General features: G+C 39.2%; 1 protein-coding gene across 2 annotated transcripts in view; it reads right to left on the bottom strand.

Annotated features, from left to right (window-relative positions):
* Nucleotides 1–1,848: 1,848 nt before the first annotated feature.
* The window catches only part of LOC115859328 (uncharacterized), a 32,564-nt gene continuing 10,868 nt past the window's right edge, over nucleotides 1,849–23,544 (bottom strand). The window contains exons 3-5 of one of the 2 annotated variants that reach the window (XM_070046968.1): nucleotides 2,905–2,992; nucleotides 2,005–2,055; nucleotides 1,849–1,920 (exon numbers count right to left, since the gene is read on the bottom strand). The gene's annotated coding sequence lies outside the window, so the exon portion shown is untranslated. Of the gene's footprint in view, nucleotides 1,921–2,004; nucleotides 2,056–2,203; nucleotides 2,280–2,904; nucleotides 2,993–23,544 lie in introns of those variants that run through there. The other variant, XM_070046967.1, reaches the window with a different exon arrangement.

The following is a 23,544-nucleotide window of genomic DNA, read 5'->3' as shown; positions in this document are numbered from 1 at the left end:
AGTGATCAAGACAAATCTGGCTCCAGTGTTAACATTCCTTCTTTCCTTGGACTAGACAAATTATTTCCAAATCTCAATTTCTAAATAAACATAAAATTAATGTTTGGATTATTTCAATCATTTATCAAGAGACAGTATATCTCAATGAATAATAAATGACTTGTTAAATAGTTCAGCTTTAGTTTACAAAATTAAGAACAAAATTATCCAGTTTCTTAGCAGTCCAGATTTTGCCCTAGTCCAGAAAGTACAAAACAAAATGGAAAGTTGGCCATAATGCTTGTGGAGAGAGCCAAGCTATACAGTTCGGGTCAAAAGCAAAATGTTTACCCAATGCTTAACTATTAGAAGTTATTCACAGCTGCAGATAATTTGTACTCTACAGGTTCTAAGAATATGGTGCTGAGTGTGGCTTTGTGCTAATTATCTTGTTCGGCTACTTATGCTGACCAGCTTTTCAGGCTTACTTCCAACATTCCATTTCACCTTGTGCTGGCAACAACAGAAAAAAGATTTTAGTAAAATAAATCCATCTGAGTGAACAAATCTTCATTCTGTTGAATGGTACTAGATTGTGTACATGGCTGTTACTTTGATAGCCGAGCCAGCGTGTTCAGATTTGGGGTTGCGAACTCTTGGATCTTTGGCTGATATCATGGGAGAAGAATTTGATTCTGCTCCTCGTTACACTGGACTATGTACTTTGTTACATTAATCTCTAACCTTGGAAATGCGTATAACTGAAACAATAAAAATCAAAACAACTGCATGGTGAAACAATAATCCTAAAGTATTACAGAACAGGAGGGACTTATTTACCTTAAGAGACTCTGACCAGACGTTTAAGAACTAAGCATCTTGGGAATTCTTATTTCCAAATGATACGTCTTGACTTGTCATAAATTCTACATTTTCTCATTTGGAGGCAAGGTCTCTTCTAAGGATTTCTTCTCCCCTTTATGGGGCTCGGGAACTCCCTGGCTACTTCAGCCACACCACCCCGGGCTATGCCACATTCTACAAGGCCATCTCCAGGTCCATTTGCCTCAACACCGTCCCTCAGCTGCTGATAATTTAAACAGATTTTATATTTTTCTCCTTGCAGTCTGGAAGGCCAGGCACAAAACCCCTCATCTATGAGTCCCCCAAATCAGACACCGTCTCGCTCAGAGGCCTTCTTAACCTACAAGCACTGAGACCGGTCTAGGTACCCTCGGAACCGTCTCTTCTAACCTACTGACAACTGTTCTTTCTTTCAAGGTAGAGCAACTCGTATTGTGTGTAAAAGCCTATGCTCGGTACTCTGGACTTAGCTTTCAGTTTTTAAAACTTAGCTTTTGAAAATCACAGAAAATCCTTTCTGACTTCTACAAAGCCTGGCTCTTATGAATAAATATATTTGTCTTTACAAATGTCGTTGCAACTTCGAATTTGAGAAACACCTTACAAAATTACATAGACTTCTCTGTGAAAGAATTTATCAACCATCCCTTTAAGAAAAATGTACACAGAAAAGAACCACTTTGGGCTAGTTAGGAAAGAATTGAGGTGAAAGGAACTGTCAAAATTCTTTCAGGTTTTGTGGGGCAGAGGAGGCCCTGGTGTTCTTTTCTGTGATGGGCTGAGTATCAGCCCCAATCCTCCCCACAATGGTAATCTGCATCCACAGTCCTGCCTCAGCCTCTTAGAGGCAGAGGACATGTCCCCAACTCACCGATAGTGGTCTTCGCCTTGTGACTTGCTTTGTCCAGTGGAAAATGGAAGAAGAAGCACTCTGCCGCTTGCAAGCCTTGGAAGCATGAGTCACTCCTTGTGCGTCTGTGGCTGCTGCGACTGCAGCCCCGGCCTCAGGATGCTGATTATTCATGGCTCACACCTGAGCCCACCCCCAGCAGGTTCCAAGCCCAGCCAGATGCACACCTTGAAGCAGAAACCACAGCGGTGCCTCTCCCAGATCAGCTGACCCACAGCTGACCCACAGATGCTCAAGCAATAAACACTTACTGTTGTATGCTATGGAGATGCTGGGGTGCTGGTTAAGCCGGCTGAACGATACTGTTTGGAATGGAGAAATATGGATGTTGTTTTCCTTGTGTTGTATCAACTAGTAGCGATTTAAAAGCAAAAGAAGGGCTTCCCTGGTGGCGCAGTGGTTGAGAGTCCACCTGCCGATGCAGGGGACACGCGTTCATGCCCCGGTCTGGGAGGATCCCACATGCCACGGAGCGGCTGGGCCCATGAGCCATGGCCGCTGAGCCTGCGGGTCCGGAGCCTGTGCTCTGCAACGGGAGAGGCCCGCGTACCGCCAAAAAAATAAAAAATAAAAAATAAAAAAATAAATAAAAGCAAAAGAAGACTGAGGAAATCAGGATTTTTATTAAGCGGTTTCTTGCCTTTTAGTGAAATAATCAGACATTCTCAAAGGGTATTCAGAGGAGCCACTACAGTCAACTGGTCAAATCTTCCATTAAATGCAGAAACGTCTGTTCTTTTTCAAATTCCAGGCAAGGTCCCTATGGCCTCTGCTTCCCGCCGACCTCCTGGTCCAAGCTACCACCCTTTCTCCCCTGGACTAATGCAATAGCCTCTAAACCCACCTCCCAGGGTCCTCTCTTGTCACCACCCACCCCTTTCTAGTCTGTTCCTCATGCTAATACGTTCAATGCAAATATGACCATGTTGCTCCACAGCTTAAGGTCCTTCTATGCTTTCCTGTTTGCTTTAGGAGAAAGACCAAACTGAAACATGTCCTACAAGGACATACATACATACATACATACAAGGACATAATTGGCCCAGCCTTGGTTCTTGAGCTCAGCCGTGCTCTGTGCAGTCCAGCCAGGACAATTACTGTCGGTTCCTTGAACAGAACTTGCCTCTTTTTGACTCACAGCCTTCACTTACCACTAGCCACAATCTTCTTGCCAGTTGGCCAGTGAGTTCCACAATTCCAGTGTCAACTCCTTAGTCCGGATTCCTGTCAAAAACAGAACTTGAGACAAAAGTTTGAAAGCAGTTAGTTTATCTGGGCATGATTCCAGCAGCAAGAGTAGGAATAGAGAGAGTGAGAAGTGGAAAATGGAAAATAGGGTGTGCTATGAGCCAGTTGTGTCCCTTTCAAAATTCATGTGTTGAAGCCCTAACCACCAGTATGATGGTATCTGGAGATGGAGTCTTTGGGAGGTAATTAGATTCTGATGAGGTCATGAAGACAGGGGGCCCTTACAATGGGATTAGTGACCTTATAAGGAGAGATACCAAGGAACTTGCTTCCTTTCTCTCTCCACCATAGTGAGGATGTAGCCAGCCAAGAAAAGGGCCACCTGTAAGCCAGAAAGAGGGCACTCACTGGGGAATTGAACCAGCCAGCCACCTTCATTTTGGACTTTCCAGCCTCCAGAACTGTGAAAAAATAAATTCTTGTTGCTTAAGTCATCCAGTCTGTACTATTTTGTTATGGCAGCCTAAGCTGACTGATAATTTTTAATTATTGAAAATTTGGTATGTTTTTAATACTAATACATTTATAAATATTCTCTTTCTTGTTGGAGATTTTCATGTCTTGTTTAAGAAATCCTACCCTGCCATATTGATATGTTATCTATCTAGATCTAAAAGTGTTTTAGTTTGGCTTTTTATATGCATGTGTGTAATCTACCCAGAATTTCTAAAAGAGGTGAAGTAGGAGTCCAATTTCATTTTGTTCCCCATACGAGTATTCAATTCACTCTGGTATCACTCCTGACAAATTCATTTACATACCACTCCATACTAGTTAACTAGTTGTAAGACTTACCAGGTTGTTCTCATACTTAAAAACCTGCAATGATTCCCTGTTACTTATCAAATCAAGTCTAAGTTCCTTGGTATTTAACATAAAGTTGATTAAAGTAACAGCTCCCACCGTACTCTTCCTATTTCTTACACTCTGTGGACACCTAATTACCTAATTTCCCAAATACATTCTTTTCTCAGTGAACATACCCTTGACTCATCTTCATTTCTAACTTAGAGTTTGTCTCACATATGTTATCCTCCACTTCAGGATTAATACACATCAAACCTTGTACACCCTTTGTCTTTGGTTATTCTCTCCTTACCTTGTGATGGTTTTCATCCTCTTCTGTGCTTATAAAAACCATACTTATCTATAAAGTCCATCTTTACATGTTACCTTATTTCTCTTTATCTCAGTTAAAATTATGCCTCTGCAATATCTTCTACTGCATGCTATGGTGTCATACTGAATTCTTTATGCATGTTTTCTCCTTAGCTTGAAAACTACTTGAGGGGGATGAGACTCGATCTCATATGTTCATTAGATATTAATACAATAAACATTAATTAAATTAATCAAAAATGTTAATATATCTAATTCTATTTATTGAATCTAGAAGTAGAGACTACATGAAATTTTGAGGCAGGAAAAATAGATTGTTTGTATATATTTACCTTGTATTTAACAAAAACACTGAATGACCCCTCTGAACTTTCATGCTTTTGATTTTTGTTACCTAAGTTCTTTCACTTCCCGTTTAGTAATCACATGCTAAATAATTTATAAAAATGTGCAATATTCCAAAGGAAAGTCATCAGTAACACAAAATAAGAGGATATAAGGCCAAGGAGGCACTCAGCTTCTTGACTCTGGGTAAGAGACAAAGAATAATGTGACTCTATATGTTTAGGCATAGAAAGGTTATCTGGGGTAATATTCACTAGCTGCTTTTCCTATCTGAAAAGGACAGCATGAATTTGATGAGATCAAAAGAGAATTGTCTAAGTGAATATGTGATTAAACCCTGGAAAAAGCTGTCACCGCGGAGCAACTACTGTCCCTGTGATAATAAAACCCATCATTGCTGGTTTAAGAATAGTCTTTAGAAGCAGGAAATTGGATCCATTGCCTATCATGTAATGCAAGATCAATAACTTCACTCCTTAAAGTCTTTCTACTTGGATTATAAATCCTTGTAGACTCCCATTAAGATATATTTAGATTTGTAGTGCTATCAATGTGATTGCCAGTTGTAATAAATTAGCCTGAGAGTTTAAATTGCATATTGATGACTGTAAACCACAAAAAGATTCAGAAAAAAGGTCAGTCTCCAAAAATAAGTGCTTATTTAAGTACCACCATTTTTATTTTGGTGTATTCTTTAAGTATAGACAAGTACAATAATGATAACTTGAAACCTCAAATTTAATTCTTCATTCAATATACTAGAGATTAAAAACATTTTAAAATTGCTTGTACATATTTTATCATAAATGATTTTAATTTCTCTTACTAAAATGTGTTCTTTGGAAGAATCAACTTTAATATATTTAACATTAATTTTGCGTGTTTTTGTTAAAAATTTTAAATGACTGTAAACAACTATTATTATTACACTATTCTTTGTAAATCATATCTAATGATAAGAATGAGCTTTTAAGAACATTACCATGAACTTTTAATACTTTAATACAACATCGTGAGTGTACTCAATGCTACTGAATTATATTCTTTAAAATGGTTAAAATGGTGAATTTAATGATATGTGTATTTTCTCAAAATAAAAAATTATATTGTGATCCTTGGATGGTAGATTAATGTTTGTTAATTCTTCTGTAAATATTGTTATTATCGTTTCTTTCAATAATTCTTTCTTTTCGCTTCTCCTCTTCTAGAACTCCAGTTACTCACATTCTATGATCCATATCACCTCCCCTCTCTTCAGGTGTCTCTTTTTATTCTCTTTGCTGCACTTTGGATTATGTATACATGGTTCTGAGCTCTGAGTTCACTAATTCTTTTTTCAACCTGTTCGTTGAGTTTTTATCTCAATAGTGATTTAATTTTCATTTCTAAAAGTTCCATTTGTGTTCTTTTTCAAACTTATGTGTTCAAATTCCTTACTGTGTAACTACATTTTAACTGTATCCTTTATTACTTTAAATATTTTACACTCATTTTTCTCACGTTCTGTATTTGACAGTTCCAACACCTAGAGTTCCTGCATGGTTAAATCTGTTTTTTCTTGTTACTGCTGAATACATGACTTATCTCAATTTTTCGGAGGCAAGTTCTTTTTAATTCTCTTGACTTACATCAAAGACCCCAGTTTTAGTCCCCCCCACCAACTCAAAACAAAAAGGAATTCCATTAGTGAGTAAGTAGAAGAACATTGTCTCTGCTGCAGTGTTCCTGGGAAGCTCCATGCTACTTAAGGTTTCTGAGCATCTGTATATGTTTCTCAATCACCTGGAATATCATTCTCCACATTCTTCACATGGATAATTCCCCCTTTTACCTCCCAGACCCATCACAGGTACATCCTTCAGAAGGCCTTTCTTGACGCTCCCTCTACTCCTACAAAGTACTCTTGGGCACCTCATACCCACTTCTTCAGAAATGTTTATTTCCTTGTATTATAACTTTCTATTTTAATTTTTCTAGCTCTCTCACTAAACTACAGAATTCCTGAAAGCATATGATATAGTTGTTCTCCTGACTTACAGCCCCACCCCCGATCTTATGGAGTATTAGGCGCTCGATATATGTTTGCTGAATAAAAGGCTGAATAAAGTAAAAACCTGGAGTGTTGAAAAATGAATTTATCTATCAGGGCATTTGGTAACTGTACTGGGTATTTTCCCTCTCCCTTCTCCGCTCCCACAAGCACTCTCTGCTCTACCTGCTCTGTGCCCAGGAGGCTGACATCAACCTCACTGCTCTCTGGCCTCCTGTTGGGTTTGGTCAGCGAGAAGCATGAGTCAAGGATGTGAAGCAGGAGGGTGTTGACTTCCCCAGTTTTCTCCTGGTGGAGTCAGCACGTGTCAGCTATGTGACCTTCCACCAAAGACCACAGCTCCTTTCACGAACTCCTCTCCATTCACCTATTATTTTGGGTTCTGTGTACCCCTTCTTCCCCCCCCAGCCTGCCCCCCACATCTGAAGTACGAATGGTAAAGTCACTCCACTGTGTCTAGTTCCAGGATCATGTGTTAGCTCTTGTTAGGTTCATTATGCCTTACCAAAACCTTTGCAAATATTCCCTTTAAACTCTTGTCAAATTACCTGCTGGCTCTTGACAGGTAACAATAATGTCACAATGCAGAACTGACTGTGATTGGGGGGAAATCTAGCCTTCCTTATGAAAGATAATACAGTTCAAGAAGAACTTTTTAGAATGTAGTACACAAAATTTAAGTAAAATGTTCAAAATCACATGGATGAACCTGAAGGACATTATGCTAAGTAAAATAAGCCAGTTATAGAAAGACAGATACTCCATATTTCTACCTATATGAGGTATCTAAAATAGTCAAACTCACAGAAGCAAGAATCGAATAGTGGTTCTAGGTGATGGAACGGGGTGTAGGAGAAATGGGAGTTGTTGTTCAATGGATATAAATCTTCAGTTATGCTCAGTGAGTAAGTTCTAGAGATCGGCTGGACAACATAGTACCTATCATTGACAATACAGTATTGTGCACTTCAAAATTTGTTAAGAGAGTAGAACTCATGTTAAATGTTCTTACCACCAAAAAACAAAAGGGAGGTGGAGACATAAGAAACTCAGAAAGTTGTGGGAAATGCCTGTTACGTTGATGGTGGTAATGGTATGGGTGTCTTCATATGTCCAAATTAATCAAATTGTACACATAAGTATGTTCAGTTCTTTGTATATCAATTATTCCTTAGGAAAGCTGTTAAAATTATATAAATTATTTAAGGTTTACCTTTAAGGCAGAACCAAATATAATAGTAATTGCTTTCTTAAATAAAAGATGAAAACCTTGTAATGGTATAGATTCTGTGGGGCTAAAGAGAAAAAAAACTAGCAGGTAATTTAAGGGCTAGAGCATAAAACCAAACACTCTGAAGGAGAATTTCAGAAGTAAATTTTTGCCTATAGATGTAAAAGTTTCATGACTGCATTTATCTTAAGACCAAAGAAGACGTTGGGCTACTGCTAGTTCTGAAGCCAGACCATCACTGCTCCTCAGAAATGCTGTGATCAGGGACCTTGTTATTCTTTTGCGCAATCTCAGTATGGTTTGGATTAGAAAAGAAGCATATCACATTGAGTAAGAAACTGTTTAAGATTCCTTTCTGAGAAAAAGTTAATAAATCTTCCAACAGCCCTTTGAAATTTCTTTTTGATAGAACAGGATTCCCAGCCAAAAACACTTAAAGTGTCTTTTTAGTAATCTCCAAATGTTTTATCACCTCTTCAGGTGATGAATTGTATTCAGAAATAGTGAAAGTAAGGGTAAGTCTAAGGGCCCAGAAATTATGCAAAGTTTGTTTCTTTTGAAAGAAACTCTTAATCTGGTAGTAATATATTGAGAGACTGGTGTTCAAGCATACATCTGGAGTCCATTTCTAAGGATTAAGACAAGACGTTGTACACTGTATATATTTTTTTAATTTGCTATAAGTTAGTACAAACATTAAAGGTCTACTCTGTCCTGTGTCAGGTAATTCACATGACAGTGCAAATAATATGACTGAGTGTAAGAGATAAATACAGAGAAATTGTCTCGGCATCTTAAGAAAGCCCAATAAATAGCACCCTTCATCCCCATCTGAGTTCTGAACATAATAAAAATTAGGCTACGAATAAGGCCTTTGGAAACATCATCTTTATTCTTCATGAGAGTAAGTTGCAGGAGGTAGCATGTAGCAGGGGGTGAAATAAGCTATCTGACCTGCAGGCTTAGTCCTAGTCACAGAAGAAGCTGGAAGGTCACATGCTTTCCTCACAAGAGCTGGGCCCCTGAACACAGGACATGGTCAAAGCAGCAGAGAATGTGGGTTGCCTCTGGTCAGGCTGGCTTCCAAAGAGGATAGCAGATCTGAGCTTAACCAAGCCTAGCACATTCCTTCTTCTCAAATTTCCACCAGGTACCTCACTCCCTCCCACCTGAGGGAATGACTGAGAAGGTAGAGGGACCAGGAGTGTTGAAGGAAAGGCTCTTCCCCTGACTCCAAAAGTGGGGAAGGACAGGTCAGCCCCAACATGGCTCAGTTCTTCTTTCTCTTAGCTCACTGAGCCAACACCACGTTCCATCAGGTCGTGGCTATTCTTCTAGGGGAAGGAAACCAAATGTCAATCAGCCTTAATGGGACTGAATCCACAATACCAACTACTGCTCCCTTGGATAGACTTCTGAGCCCCTCCCCTGGTTACATTTGCTGAAAACATAGTGGTATACAGTAACAATATTTTAATGCTCACATAATGACACAGTGTGGATGTCTTGTCTCTGCTTCACCTGCTCTGGGGCCTTAACCAGGGTGACTCAAGAGCTGGGGGTAACTGGATAGGTGGGAATCACCTGGAGGCATCTTCACATACATGTGTGGGTTGAAGCTGTTGGATGAACCTCAGCTGGAGCTGTCGGCAGGAGCGCTGCTCATGGCCACTCCATGTGTCTGAGCTTCTTCTCAGCCTGGACACCTCAACGCGGTAGACTTCTTACATAGCAACTCAAGGCTTCCAGACAAGTATCCCAGGAGAACTAGATGGAAACTGCATGGCTTTCCCTGACCCGGTCCCAGAGTTTAGGCACTTCACTTCTGCTGCACTTGATTGGTTACAAGCTAGTCACTAAAAGGTCCAGATTCCAGAGGAGAGAACATCATCAACGCTCAACTCTCATGAGAGGAACAGCAAAAGATTTCCAGACATGTTGTAAAACCTCCACAGTCCAAGAGCTGTTAGTGTTGATTTTGTCTCATAAGATCTGAAATTATTCAGAAGAATATATTATCTCCAAGACAAGTTTGCCACCGAGACTGAAAAGTACCTCTCTGTTCTATTTCCTATCTAACTTGTGTCCAGTTAAGTAATTAAACAAAGCATATCAGAAGACCTTGAATGAGATTAAATGACACCAATAAGGTAATCCAATCATAAGTTGCAAAAAGATATTCCAATAATAAAATGTAAACAGTATAGAAATGTTCCATATGTTGAATATAGTTTCTCATTAATGAAATTCCCAGGAAGAAATTAAATGTAAATACTAAAAGTTTTCAATTTCAAAGACTTCAAAATCTGAAAGAATTAAAATCCAATAAAAAATTTCTTGCGCTTTTAAGTTAAAGTTCAAAGAAATTAATTCCTCCTCAATTTCTTTCTCTGCTCAGTCTCAGCTAAAAAAGATTCTTAATAACTGGATAAATTGGAGGTTCTTTCCATAGCAGCAGGCTAGGGAATCACTCCCTGAAATGACTAAAGTTCCTTCAGGCTTCAAAAGTTGTGTTAATTCAATCCCAAGTTTTCCATCAGCCTCAACAAAGATTTGAGAAGTTCAGATATCTGGAAGGACACGAGTCCATAGAACTTACTCTTACTTGGCTCTTATATAAAGTCAAAGTATAAAGTATATGATCCATTAAGAGACAGAGAATGGAGGGCAGGCAGCGCTGAGGCTTTGAGAGACATCCAGGTGCTGACTCCCCAGGGTTCTTACTCGCAAACTGAAGTGCTCTCTGGATTGAGCCACCAAGATGTGTGCAGTGAATCTAGGCTTCCAGAGAGCTCAAGGCAGAAGTTCCAAGAGAGATTTTTAATGTACCTCTGATCACATAGTCAGGTCAGACGGTCTAACCCATTATGCCAGTTGAAAATCATCAGTAAACAAAGCGGCCCTCCGGGTCAGAATTACATGGCACATTGTAAATTCTATTACCCTTATCTTGGCCTAGAGTCAAAGCCAGACATCTAGGCATCCCCAGAAATAAAGATAGATCCATTTACAGACCAACCGTACATTTCCCTATCCCATAGTCTCTCTTTTAAAGATTATCACTACACTGTCCCTATACCCAGCAAATCTAGAAAGCAAAGCAATCTGCAGCCTCGAAAAGCAGTTAGGTAAGCAAATTTGATTCATGCTACCCAATACTTAGTAGGACATAGTAGAAGAACAAAGAACATAGGAGAAACTCACTGGCATTGAGGGGAGGAGGGTAGATGAAAAACATGACTGCTTCCATCTCTATCAGAACACCCACACCCACCAATCTGCGGTATGGTCCACGAGCAATTAAATTAAACCTCCAGAACGGATAAATTAGCCATCAAGAAGTGAATTCTGCCATGGTGTTTATCTTGTATCCAGGCATAAATCACTTCTATCAGAGTGACATATGGAATATAATGGTCTTTTGTGACTTGAATTGTGTCTCCAGAAAGGTACACTGAAGTCTTAACCCCTGGTATCCGTGAATGTGAACTTCAGAAACAGAGTCTTTGTGGAAGGCCTTAAGGTGCTAGTTAAGATGAAGTTATGCTGGAGGAGGGTGGGCCTTTAATCCAACATGACTGGCATCCTTACAAGAAGAGGAGAAGAGACAGTCAGGGAGAACGCCACGGGAAGAGAAAGGCAGAGGTCTGAGTGATCTATAAGCCAAGGATGCCGAGGACTGCCTGCCATCACCAGAAACTAGGGAAGAGGCATGAAACAGGGCTTCCCTGGTGGCGCAGTGGTTGGGAGTCCGCCTGCCGATGCAGGGGACACGGGTTCGTGCCCCAGTCTGGGAAGATCCCACGTTAAAAAAAAAAAAAAAAAAGAGGCATGAAACAAATTCTTCCCCCAGAGCATCCAGAGGGAACCAACCTCGCAGACATCTTGATATTGGATTTCCAGCCGTTGTAACTTAGAGGCAATACTGTGGTATCACTTTAAGCCTTCACTTTGTGGTCAATTGTTAAGCACACCTGGAAAACTAATACACAGCCTGACTCCATTTTTTGGCTTGATTGCTGGCAGGTATTAAGCCTCATCTCTCCCTCTTTTCCTCCCACCCCACATCTGGGAGAGCAGATACGGATGCCCAGCGCCCCACCCCGCCTTATCACCTGCTGTAATTCTCACCCTGGTCCCACCCACTAATCACAACAAAAGCCCCAGCCTCCTTTCCCTGCCCCCTCAAGCCATTCTGCACCTCTCACCGGAAAGCCTGTTATGTGAGTAATAAACATTTATACTTTCTCTGCATGTTTATGGTGCCAACACTCTTGACATCTGGACCAAATTTTGGATAGTGGTCCTTTCTCTTTCTTCAGGGAGGCCACATATGGAACATACCTGCCTGTTGCAAAGTTGAGACATCTGCCACATTGGCGATCCTATCCCTGAGTCTTACCTGTAGCACAATCATTCCTACCCCCTTCACCATATTCAAAACCTCTTCATTCCTGCTTCCTTTTGGATCCCGTTTCTCTGCTACCCCAGGATTGCACTGGAAGTGGTTCTGTTTACTGACAGAGGCATCAGGTTCTCTTGTGAGGAAGAATTCAATCCCTGGCTCAATCCTGTCTACTCAGGAAAGGTGCATCTCTTTGGTTCAGCTCATGAATGTTTGCTGGAGCTGGTTCGACCCCTTGGGTATAAGTCACAGCGTTGGAACCAGCTCTGCAGCAGGGGCTACCCTTGGTCCCATCAGCCCTCCTCTTACAGTTTTCCCAGAAAATGTAGCCAACTGGAATCCTAGAGAATCAGAGCCTGCGTTGAAAGAATGTAATGTGAGAACAAGTGTACATGAACAGTGCAGTGAATACTTAGTTGAATACCCAGGTCCCCTTCATGGCAGGTACACCCACCCGCCACCTGGCAAAACTCACAGAAGACACTTTCCCCAGAGAAATGCCCTCAGCCAAACAGAAGCCACTGCCCCTTCCGGGCCACTCCACCCAACTCTCTGAGGGTAACTTATAGCCAATAACCGACTGAAATAGAGGAGGTTACAAAGGTTGACTCCCTTTTCTCAAGATAGGGCCAATCTTGTGCAGTTCATGCTTAGAGCTGTGCTGTTGAATACGGTAGCCACCAGACACACATGGCTATCAAGCACCTGAAATGAGATATGCTGTTTACACACGGGATTTCAAAGATGTAGTATGAAAAAAGGGAAGATATTTCGTTAATAGGCTTAATATTGATATATGCTGAAATGACAATACCTGGTTTAAGACATAGATATGATATAAATCATCAGGATAAAAATGTATGAAGAAAACATAGTGCAAATATAATAACTAGCACTATGGTATAAAGAAGAAGTTCCAAGTGTGATGTGCTTAACCGACAGCATTAGCACACAATGCCAAATGATGTGCCTGGAGCAACAACATGAATAATGGTTTTGATCAGAGTACTAGAAAAACACTACTTAAGTTAGACAGGTCTTACGTTGACTCACACTCAGTTAACATGAATTTACTCTCAAGTTGGGGAGAGATCTTCGTGTTTTACAGATGTCATTCCGGGGCTGAATATTTAAGATTATCATCATTGTTTTGATGAACAAAAAAAATTCATACTTCTTTAAAAAGGTGGGAACCCACAGAATAAGATGGGACTAGGATTCAAATTTTAAATAATTTTAAATTTGAGACTTTCTCAAAAATGACATCCCCCCCAGCACTTTTTTTTTTTTTTTTTTTTTTTGCGGTACGCGGGCCTCTCACTGCCATGGCCTCTCCCGTTGCGGAGCACAGGCTCTGGACGTGCAGGCTCAGTGGCCATGGCTCACGGGCCCAGCTGCACCGCGGCATGTGGGATTATCCCGGACCGCGGCACGAACCCGCGTGCCATGCATCGGCAGGCGGACTCTCAACCACTGAGCCACCAGGGAAGCCCTGCACTTTTGATTGGTGTTTGTCGTAGGACTGCCTTTTGTTACTCCAAATGCTTATTTCAAAAAAAAATTTTTCTAAAAAATTCGGAAAATTCTTGCCCAGTTTAACTCTATTATGCAGTGATAAAATATTGTTTATGTACAAAAAGGTATGGTATTTGGCAAAAAAAGAGCTGTTAGAAAAAGTGTATCCAGTCACTAGATTAAACAGGTGATGTTACCAACAAGGCTGCCTGCATAATCTCATCCCGCCACATGATGTCGCTCTAACGTAAGGTTCAAAGGATGGAATAAAATCTCTAGAAGAAAATGCAAAAGACATACTTTGCAAATAAAAATGTTCAGTTAGAACTACTGTGAGCAACACAGATGTTGCAACATTAGGCGTCCTAATAGGTGAGTTTATACTGTATCTCACATGTGACTTATCAAAAAAAGGACTTCTTGTTAGAGAGTCCTGGACATATGTAAACCTGCAGCTTGGTGAGAGCGCCCGGTAATAAGTGTCCAGGAAAGTCATGGGTGTGTGTGCACTTGAGTTTCCTTACCAGATCTGCCTTCATGCCAAACAGGTTATATAAAAAACAAACATCAAAAACACTACACCAGGAAATGCTACAGTAGAATTTAAGTACATCAAAGACATAGATAAATTTATAAAGCTTACAGTGTGTTAGAGCAGATTACCTGCAAAGGAACAAGGATCAGAAAGACATTAGGAATCACACACACAGAAAAAACGGACACAAGAAAACAAGAAGTAGAACGATTTTTTAATATTTAATGAAAAGAATTTTGGATATAAAATGATATACCCAGGACTTCCCTGGTGGCGCAGTGGTTAAGAATCCGTCTGCCAATGCAGGGGACACGGGTTCCAGCCCTGGTCTGGGAAGATCCCACATGCTGCGGAGCAACTAAGCCCGTGCACCACAACTACTGAGTCTGCGCTCTAGAGCCCGCGAGCCACAACTACTGAAGCCCGTTCACCTAGAGTCCGTGCTCTGCAACAAGAGAAGCCACCACAATGAGAAGCCTGCGCACTGCAACAAAGAGCCCCGCTCGCTGCAACTAGAGAAAGCCCGCGTGCAGCAACGAAGTCCAAATGCAGCCAGAATTAAATAAAATTAAAAAAAGAAAATCAAATAGAGACATGGAAAATATTTTTTAAAAAAGAAATTATATACCCAAGCAAATGTCCTTTTAAATATGTTGTTATAATAAAAAAATATATATCAAAAATATAAGGCTTCAGATAATTGTCTAAATTAAGAAGTCCTTTATAAACACTCATGAAGGAAATAGTAAAATGAGTTGTTTCAAGAGATATGAGAATGATGATCACATGACATCATAAAGTATTGTGTAGTGTAAAAAAACCAAATGCCAAAGAAATTCAAAAGAAAGAATATCCATAAAAGCTCTGTTCTAAATTCTAGACAATATCAGCAGGTAGAGGAGGAAGAAGACAATGTAACTACTCATACCTTCCACTCCCTTTTTGTCCTGCCAGGTTGTGGGAAATAAGATAGAACATGACTAGAGAATGGTACATAAAATGATCAAGTGTTTCTTTCAAGAAATGCACTTAGGACTTCCCTGGTGGTGCGGTGGTTGAGAGTCCGCCTGCCGATGCAGGGGACACGGGTTCGTGCCCTGGTCCGGGAAGATCCCACGTGCCGCGGAGCGGCTGGGCCCGTGAGCCATGGCCGCTGAGCCTGCGCGTCCGGAGCCTGTGCTCCGCAACGGGAGAGGCCACAGCGATGAGAGGCCCGTTTACCACAAAAAAAAAAAAAAAAAAAAAAAAAAAAAAAAAATGCACTTAATATGGTTGTGATCTTTGGCCTGAAGAAATATCTGAAAAGGTTAACATTTATGAAAGTCTGCATGGAAATAAATGGGAGAAACTCATTTTGAGAAGAGTTTAGGAAGCATTGCTTTAAATCTGAAATAGACTGAAAATTGTGACATTTGAGTCACTACACATAAAAAATCCTTGGCATTTGTGGATTCCTATTTGTGGTTTAAATATACGTGATACATAAAATTTCTCCCTAAGCAAGGTGATGACGGTAATCGCTTGCTATTGTCATCTTGCGGCATTCAAAACATACTGCACCAGGCTGACATTAAATTGCAGGTTGGATTTAAAATAACACATATATTGGTCCCCTGCTGTTTTGGCTAATCTCGACTTCTGATGCTGCAGCCTTGTGTAATAAACACACTTACAGAGGACACTTCTCTAGCTGTTTGTGTTTTCCAAGCTAGGTATCTCTTGTCACCCTGGGCCTCTTAATGAGCCCTGAAACCAACTTCCTCAGGGGCAGCAAACTATTCTTTTCAGTTCTTCCCAGAGGACAGGTTTATTTTTGCAACTATAGCAACCACTGCTAAATGCTTTTTCTCTGGCTTTTTAAGCTTATTATTGTGTGTCTCTTTGCAAAGATACTGTAGAAGGTTTCAGCTTTTTAAAACTCTTGCCTTAAAAAGCCAGGCTTTGTCCATAATAAACCTTTATTATAAAGCATGGACTTGGTTGTTCTCCATTTATTTGTATGTGTATCTGTAACCTCTCCTGGGAAATGCAGGCACAACTTGGGCAAATAACAGAAGTCAGTTGCTCTTCGATGTTGAAACCCATGGTTCCAGCAGATGTCGCCATTCTCATTATTAAACAAAATTTGAACCTAAGGGTCCTTCCAGGTGGATAGAAACCACCTTAGCTCTTATGAAGGAAATATCACAAAAGAGAAGTAAACACAGGCGATCAAGTATAAATTTTCTTTTTTAATAATTGAAATTATAGAGATGGTTGGTTGGAAGACCTTTTAGGTAAGTTCTCATTTTAGGAAAGTTATTGGTAGTTTATTTCCAAAGTCTTAGTTTACTTGTCTATAAAGAAGAGTTACCAATTCATAACACTTGAAGTTGCTACGAGTGTTACATAGTAACACATGCCATGAGCCCCGGCATGCATGGCATGCGGTACGCCTTTGACAAATAATTTTGCAGTGCTTCAAAAATAGGATTTGCGTGGCAAAGCCAAAGTATCAGGAACTCAATCCCTAAGTAGTCAGCAGTGTGAGCGATACAGTCTCAACAAAATGATAGTTCCTTAATATTTTACTAGAAAAACTTTTATGATCCCATTGAAATCTACATTTTCAGTGCCTCTCTCAAAGAACTTTTTGAAATTTCCAAACTTATGACTCGAAGTTCAGCCGTCTTCTCCCTTGGTTACTATCACAGTATCTTTTCTTCCCTGTCTGTTCCTTCCCTGTCTGTTCCTGGTAACCACAAGGTAATTCTCAAACGGACTTAAACAACCAGTTTTGTAATTTTGATACATTAAGAAAGTAATATGTGATGTGTATTCCTCTCCTTTCCTTCATTTATTTCTTCATGTGTTTCTCAGTGAACAATACTTATTTTAAGTCTGAATATGTGGTCTTATTTTCCACAACAAAGATTAAGTATGCCAGAGGTATGAGTGACTGGTATCTTACTTTCAGGCCCATCTCGTATCTCCCCTTCACTGCCTGAGGCTGACCTGGTTGGCCTTTGGCTTCATTTCTGAGCTGCTTTAGTGCAGAAAGACTTGTGAATTCACATAAGGACCACAAACTGAGCTTGTTTAGCCTCTGCATAACCTTTTCCCCAGCTCTTACATCTCTACATAGTTCTCCTTATAAATTGGACGTCTCCCTCTTGTCCCTAGCCTAGATCACTCTAGCGGACATTCCCAGTCCAAAGATCGGTCAGATCAGGCCCTGACTGGGTTCCATCGATGTTAAACCTTTATAGAGCTAGGTCTGTAAATGTGCAACTGGCATGGCAGGGATGACTCAAAATTATGGTTTTCTATCCATGATTCTGAGAGCCACAATATTCTGAAACATATAAGAGAGAACTGGAAAACTTCAACCCTGAATAGATGAAATCATATTATCTGTGGGCAGGTGAGAGTTACAAAAGAAAGATAACCAGGAGACCTACCTACAAAAGCCCTCAAGAAATGCCAAACACCCATTTAGAGGAATAAGACCTCAAGGTATGATTACTGTTTTCTGAGTCCTTTGTGGGGTCCATCTTAGAAACACCAGAAACACTTAAAATACACAGGGTACTCACGTAAAAGCCCTGAACTCCAGAAAACTCTGCCTGGCCCACATAGAGGAGAGTCAGCATCACTTCCCCAAAGCACTATACTTTATTGAAATTAACTCTTCCACTCTCTGAATTTTAACACTTGAGTAACTGAACATGTATCAAAATGGAGACAGTTCCTCTGAGTGATTTTAGAATACTAAAGTCAGAGGATTGAGAAATTATTTTTATTTGAAAGAAAAACATCAGGAAATATATATTTCCTCCAAAAAGAGCTTGAACTACACCAATTCAAATAATTTTCTGAATTTTAATTGAAGTGGAAATGGTGTCCAGACGTTCAAAGTGGAACACTTGTCTGTTTGAAGAGCTTTCCTCTAAATGAATTTGACAATTGATATATACCTGAATTAACATTATTATGTAGCATATTATATAACAGATATAGATTTACATATATATAATTATTAATAAAATTAATGGTTTCTCCCTCTGTCCAGTGAAATGGCCTAAGGGTAATGGCATCTCAGAAGGGACCAGCCTAATTTAAAGCCCAGATTATAATTTCTAAAATTAATTTTCCATGAAAAGGAAGCAGGATTTTTGGAAAGATAATTGATTCCACGTCTGGGGAATGAAGGTATAAAAGAATGTAGAACTTCTTTATCAGAAGCCAAGGTTTCATTCAAGGGTTAGTGAAATCAGATCAAAAGAGAACAGGAACCAAATTATAGAGGTTTGCTTGTGACAAGATGAGCATCAAAAACAGAATAATGACTGCCGTTAACTGAAATACATTAAATCTATTAAAGTCCTGAGTCCATGATACACAAAAAGATAAATATTAATTAAATACACCTTCTTGAAGAAGGTCAAGAGATCAGAATATATTCCTACTGGATCTTATTAGTTATTGTTGACACATTGATCATATTGTTGAACGATACACAATCTAGTAAGCATTAAATATATCACCTAAAAGACATTTTTTGACTCAAGGAAATGGCCTTATAAGTGAGACATGCAGTCAGATTGAAGACATGACAACTATGATCAATCTATCATTTTTAAAATCAGTCAGATTTGTATGTTTTTAAGAATATGAATGAGTTGAACATTGCATTAAAGTTTAAAAGTCCTTAGAATTCAGAGGAAAAGATATTTACAGATCTAAATGTTCTAATCAGCTACTTATCCTGGGTGGAGCTGCAGACTTCTATGAGCAGAGAGAATTACGTGAGTCAATCCTCTGTTGAAATTATGAAGGAATTATAATAACTAAAAAGGTTTAAAGTGTTTCTTCAGATCGACAAGAATCTAAGTTTATTCCTCTGGGCAAATTCTCTAGAAGTGAATAACCTAATTAACTAGACTATTAACTGACTTCCATAATTGGGTTAGCCCCTTTCAGCCTTAGGGAGATTTAGTAAATATAGGCATTTTTGTGAAAGTTAAAATAGAGCATTGATATTTTTGCATTTCTAAGAGAATCTGACCTATTATGATAGCTTGGAATCTAATCTGAGGTATGCAGTCAAGGAGTTTATTTAGATGAAACCTTACATTTTATATTCAGGATTAAAACATCTAAGAGAACCTTAGGTCAACTGTCTTCATAAATAAATTTTACTCACAGGGTGTGAGAATTCCCAATGTTCCACAACCACCTACAAAATGAAAGCCAAATGGTATGCCAGTGAAGTTAATGCCTTTTTATGAAGTAGAGCATTTTGCAAATTGTTTGATATTTGTGTTTCCTTTTTGTAAAATGCCTGGTTGTGTGTTTTGCTCATTATGTGCTTTGTATTTTTTCTTATTGATTTTTTTAACTAAACCGTTTTTAGTTATCTATGTTGCATGTAACATTTCCAACTCTGTTGCTTGTCTTTTCACTTTTTCTATAGTGTCTTTCAACAACTGTATCAACACTTTCCTTTTGACTAGCAATTTTAAGAAATTCTTTGAGTCAAATATGTTCTTATATATTCTTCTAAAGGTTTTAATACATTTCTTGTCCCTTTGCCTTCTTTCAGGCTGGAATGAATTTTTGTTAATGGTATAAGATGTGGATCCAAATGAATTGTTTTGTCTTTATGCATATGAAATCGTCTCAGCATAATATGTTCTATCATAGTTTTCTTCAATGTTCTCTCTGTCACATGCCCTTTGCATTTATGCAGAGTCTGTTTCTGGGCTGTCTATTCTATTCCATTGATCAATTGTCCCTGTGCTGATACCATATCATCCTCATATGGCTTTAAGTCTTTATATCCAGCAGAATAAATTCTCTCACCTTATTCTTTTCCTGTATGAACATCTTGGATATACTTGAAGGTTTGCTCTTCTATACAAATTTTTAAATCAGCATGTCAAGATCCTTATAAAACACTTAGGATTTTCAGTGAAATGTCATTGAATGATAGGTAATCTGGGGATAACAGATACCTGTGTGATGTTGCATTTTCTATCCACCAAAGTGTTTTATCTTTCCATTTATTGGTGTCTTGTTTAGATTATTTAAATAATGTTTATAATTTTATCCATATGGCTATCATACCTCAGTCTTATTTCACAAAAAAGGCACCATTTTTTGTTATTATTATAAGTGACATGTTTTTAAAATGTATGTTTTCTCTTTATTGCTATTTTTAAAAAATACAATTAATTTTTGCATAATGATCTTAACCTAGACATTTTGCTGAACCTTGACTAGTGCTAATAATTTGCATGAAATCTTTTTAAAATTTTCAATATACATAGTTTTATCTAGGATTAATAACGGTTTCCTTTTCTTCCCATCCTTTTGCTATCTCCTTTTCTTCTTTATTTTAATAGGACTTTCTTTAGCCAGGACTTTCAGTGCAATGTCCAATAGGTGTGATAATAATAAACTTTTAATCTGGTTCCTGATATTAAAGGAAATTCTTCTATTTTTTTTTTTTACCCTTATAATGTTGAGTGTAAGTTATTGACCCTTGTTATGTATCTGGTACTTCCCAACCTTTTGAGCATGATTAGCACCCACAGAAAATACAGTTTTCAGCATGCAATGATGGAAATGGATGAGGCTTCTCAAGGCAGGAGACAACAGACCAGGTTGTTCTGCCGACTCAGGCAACACCAGCTGCACCTAAGGCTGAGGAGATAACATGGTAGCACAGCTGCAACATATTCTTGGTTTGTAGGTTAAAGCTTTATCTTGATCTGAGGAATGTATTGGGTTGGCCGAAAGTTTCGTTCGTTTATTTCTGTAAGATGGCTCTAGTAGCACTTAGTTGTCTTTAACTTCATTCGAAACAATTTTGTTAGATTGTATGTGACAGCTGTCATATCAGTGTGCATTTAAAAGAAGACATCAAAATTGGTGAGTTTTTGTGTAGCCATTTTAATACTGAAGATGGAAGAAAAAAAGCAACATTTTCGTACCTATTGTGCTTTATTATTTCAAGAGAGGTAAAAACACAACTGAAATGCAAAAAAAGATTTGTGCAGTGTATGGAGAAGGTGCTGTGACCGATCGAACACGTCATAAGTGGTTTGTGAAGTTTTATGCTGGAGATTTCTCCCTGGATTATGCTCCATGGTTGGGTAGACCCGTTGAAGTTGATAGAGATCAAATCTAGACATTAACTGAGAACAATCAGTGTTATCCCATGTGGGAGAGAGCCGACATACTCAAAATAGTCTAATCAAGTGTTGGAAATCACTGCACCAGCTTGGTTACGTGAATCGCTTTGATATTTGGGTTCTACATTAAGTTAAGTGAAGACGACATTCTTGTCCGTATTTCCTCATGCGATTCCCTACTGAAATGTAATGAAAAGGTTCCGTTTTTAAAACAAATTGTGGCGGGCAATGAAAGGTGGATACTGTTCAATAATATGAAATGGAAGAGATCGTGGGGCAAGCGAAATGAAACACCACCAACCACTCCAAAGGCCAGTCTTCATCCAAAGAAGGTGATGTTGTGTATTTGGTAGGATTGGAAGGGAGTCCTCTATTATGAGCTCCTTCCGGAAAACCAAACGATTAATTCCAACAAGTACTACTCCCAATTAGACCAACTGAAAGCAGCACTTGACAAAAAGCATCCAGAATTAGTCAACAGAAAATGCATAATCTTCCATCAGGATAACGCAAGACCGCATGTTTCTTTAATGACCAGGTAAAAACTGTCAAATCTTGGCTGGGAAGTTCTGATTCATCGGCCATATTCACCAGACATTGCACCTTTGGATTTCCACTTACTTAGGTCTTTACAAAATTCTCTTAATGGAAAAAATTTCTATTCCCTGGAAAACTGTAAAAGGCACCTTGAACAGTTCTTTGCTCAAAAAGATAAAAAGTTTTGGGAAGATGGAATTATGAAGTTGCCTGAAAAATGGCAGAAGGTAGTGGAAGCAAAGGGTGAATATGTTGTTCAATACTTCTTGGTGAAAATGAAAAACGTGTGTTTTATTTTTACTTAAAAACTCAAGGCACTTTTTGGCTAACCCAATAACTAGGAGGACCAAACTGGCCCAGTATTTTTATTTCTTTTGTTCAGTCCTTGGGTACCATTAGCAGCAGTGGTTTCAGTTGCTGGGTATACAAAGGCAAATCAAGAATAAATATCACACCTGCATATTCCATTCGAGTCCTCTTGGAAGAATAGGAAAAGAGTCAGTGTAACCTGCTATGTGCTGAACCTTCTCCCCTAGGAATATTTCTCAGAAATAGCTGCAAATGTTGCTTTTCCTATTGGAAAGCAGCATAATTTTATGAACTATTTGAACTTCAGCAGAGCCCGGTGGTATATATTGCCATTCAGCCCATCACTGCATGGCTTGAGTTCCACTATGTCTACTCCTTTCCTGGGCCCACTTTGCCACTTCGAGTGATAGAACTAGAGCATCAACTTTATTTCAGTCACCTTCAGAAACTAGAAGGAATTCTTTGGTGAGCAAGAGCTCTACTTTGATTTGCACTCAGGATTGCCATAGTGATTTCTGAAGAATGGTACGTGACACAGGGGTCCCTTTATCATTCAGTTATCTATGTTCACTTACCAGACCAAACTGCAAGTCCATAAGCAACCACTCAAGATTCAATAAGCACGTAATTGTGGGGATTTTACTTGCGTCCAGTTCTCTTACTGCCAGGAATAGGGACTGTAGCTCAGCCCACTGGGCTGCTGACTTGCTTTTGCCTTCTTCTGTGAAGGGTTTGTGATTTGCTGGACACAGGACAGCTACTTTCCTCATGGAGCCATGGCTCTCCATTCTGGAACTGCCACCTGTGAATCAGGCCAAGTCCCTCATATCCTTGGGAAATTGTTGGAATGATAAGCCCCATCAGTAAGAGCAGCAGACACGTCTTCAGATGGCCTTTTCGGAGATCCTAGTGGAAAACAGGCTACTTGCTCATGAATAAGTTATGAATAGGTTGAGTCCCACTGTGTATCATGGCTGTAATATCGCTTCCATTTTATGATGGAATTCAACATTTCCCTTCTTGTTGGGATGCTTTTTTGATACTACTCATGACATGGGGGTAATTCAGCAGTCGATATAATTTTATGCTCTTCAGTTAATGGGGCTGTCAGAGTAAACACCCAATAACTAGCTAGTAACTATCTTTAAAAGAAATACACCACAGTATATCTGAGCAGTATAAGATAATTTTCTAGTTGACCATGATTATGGGCTTTTGCCAAGAAGACTTGAGTCTGCATGAAGGCAGGTGGTTGACACTTTGAATAGCATTTCTGCATTGGTGTCTGTATTAGTCAGCACAGGCTGCTTTTAACAAAA

Source organism: Globicephala melas, chromosome 13 (genome assembly GCF_963455315.2).
Source record: "Globicephala melas chromosome 13, mGloMel1.2, whole genome shotgun sequence".
NCBI classification, from domain to species: Eukaryota; Metazoa; Chordata; class Mammalia; order Artiodactyla; family Delphinidae; genus Globicephala; species Globicephala melas.
This window is presented reverse-complemented; position numbering and strand designations above follow the sequence as displayed.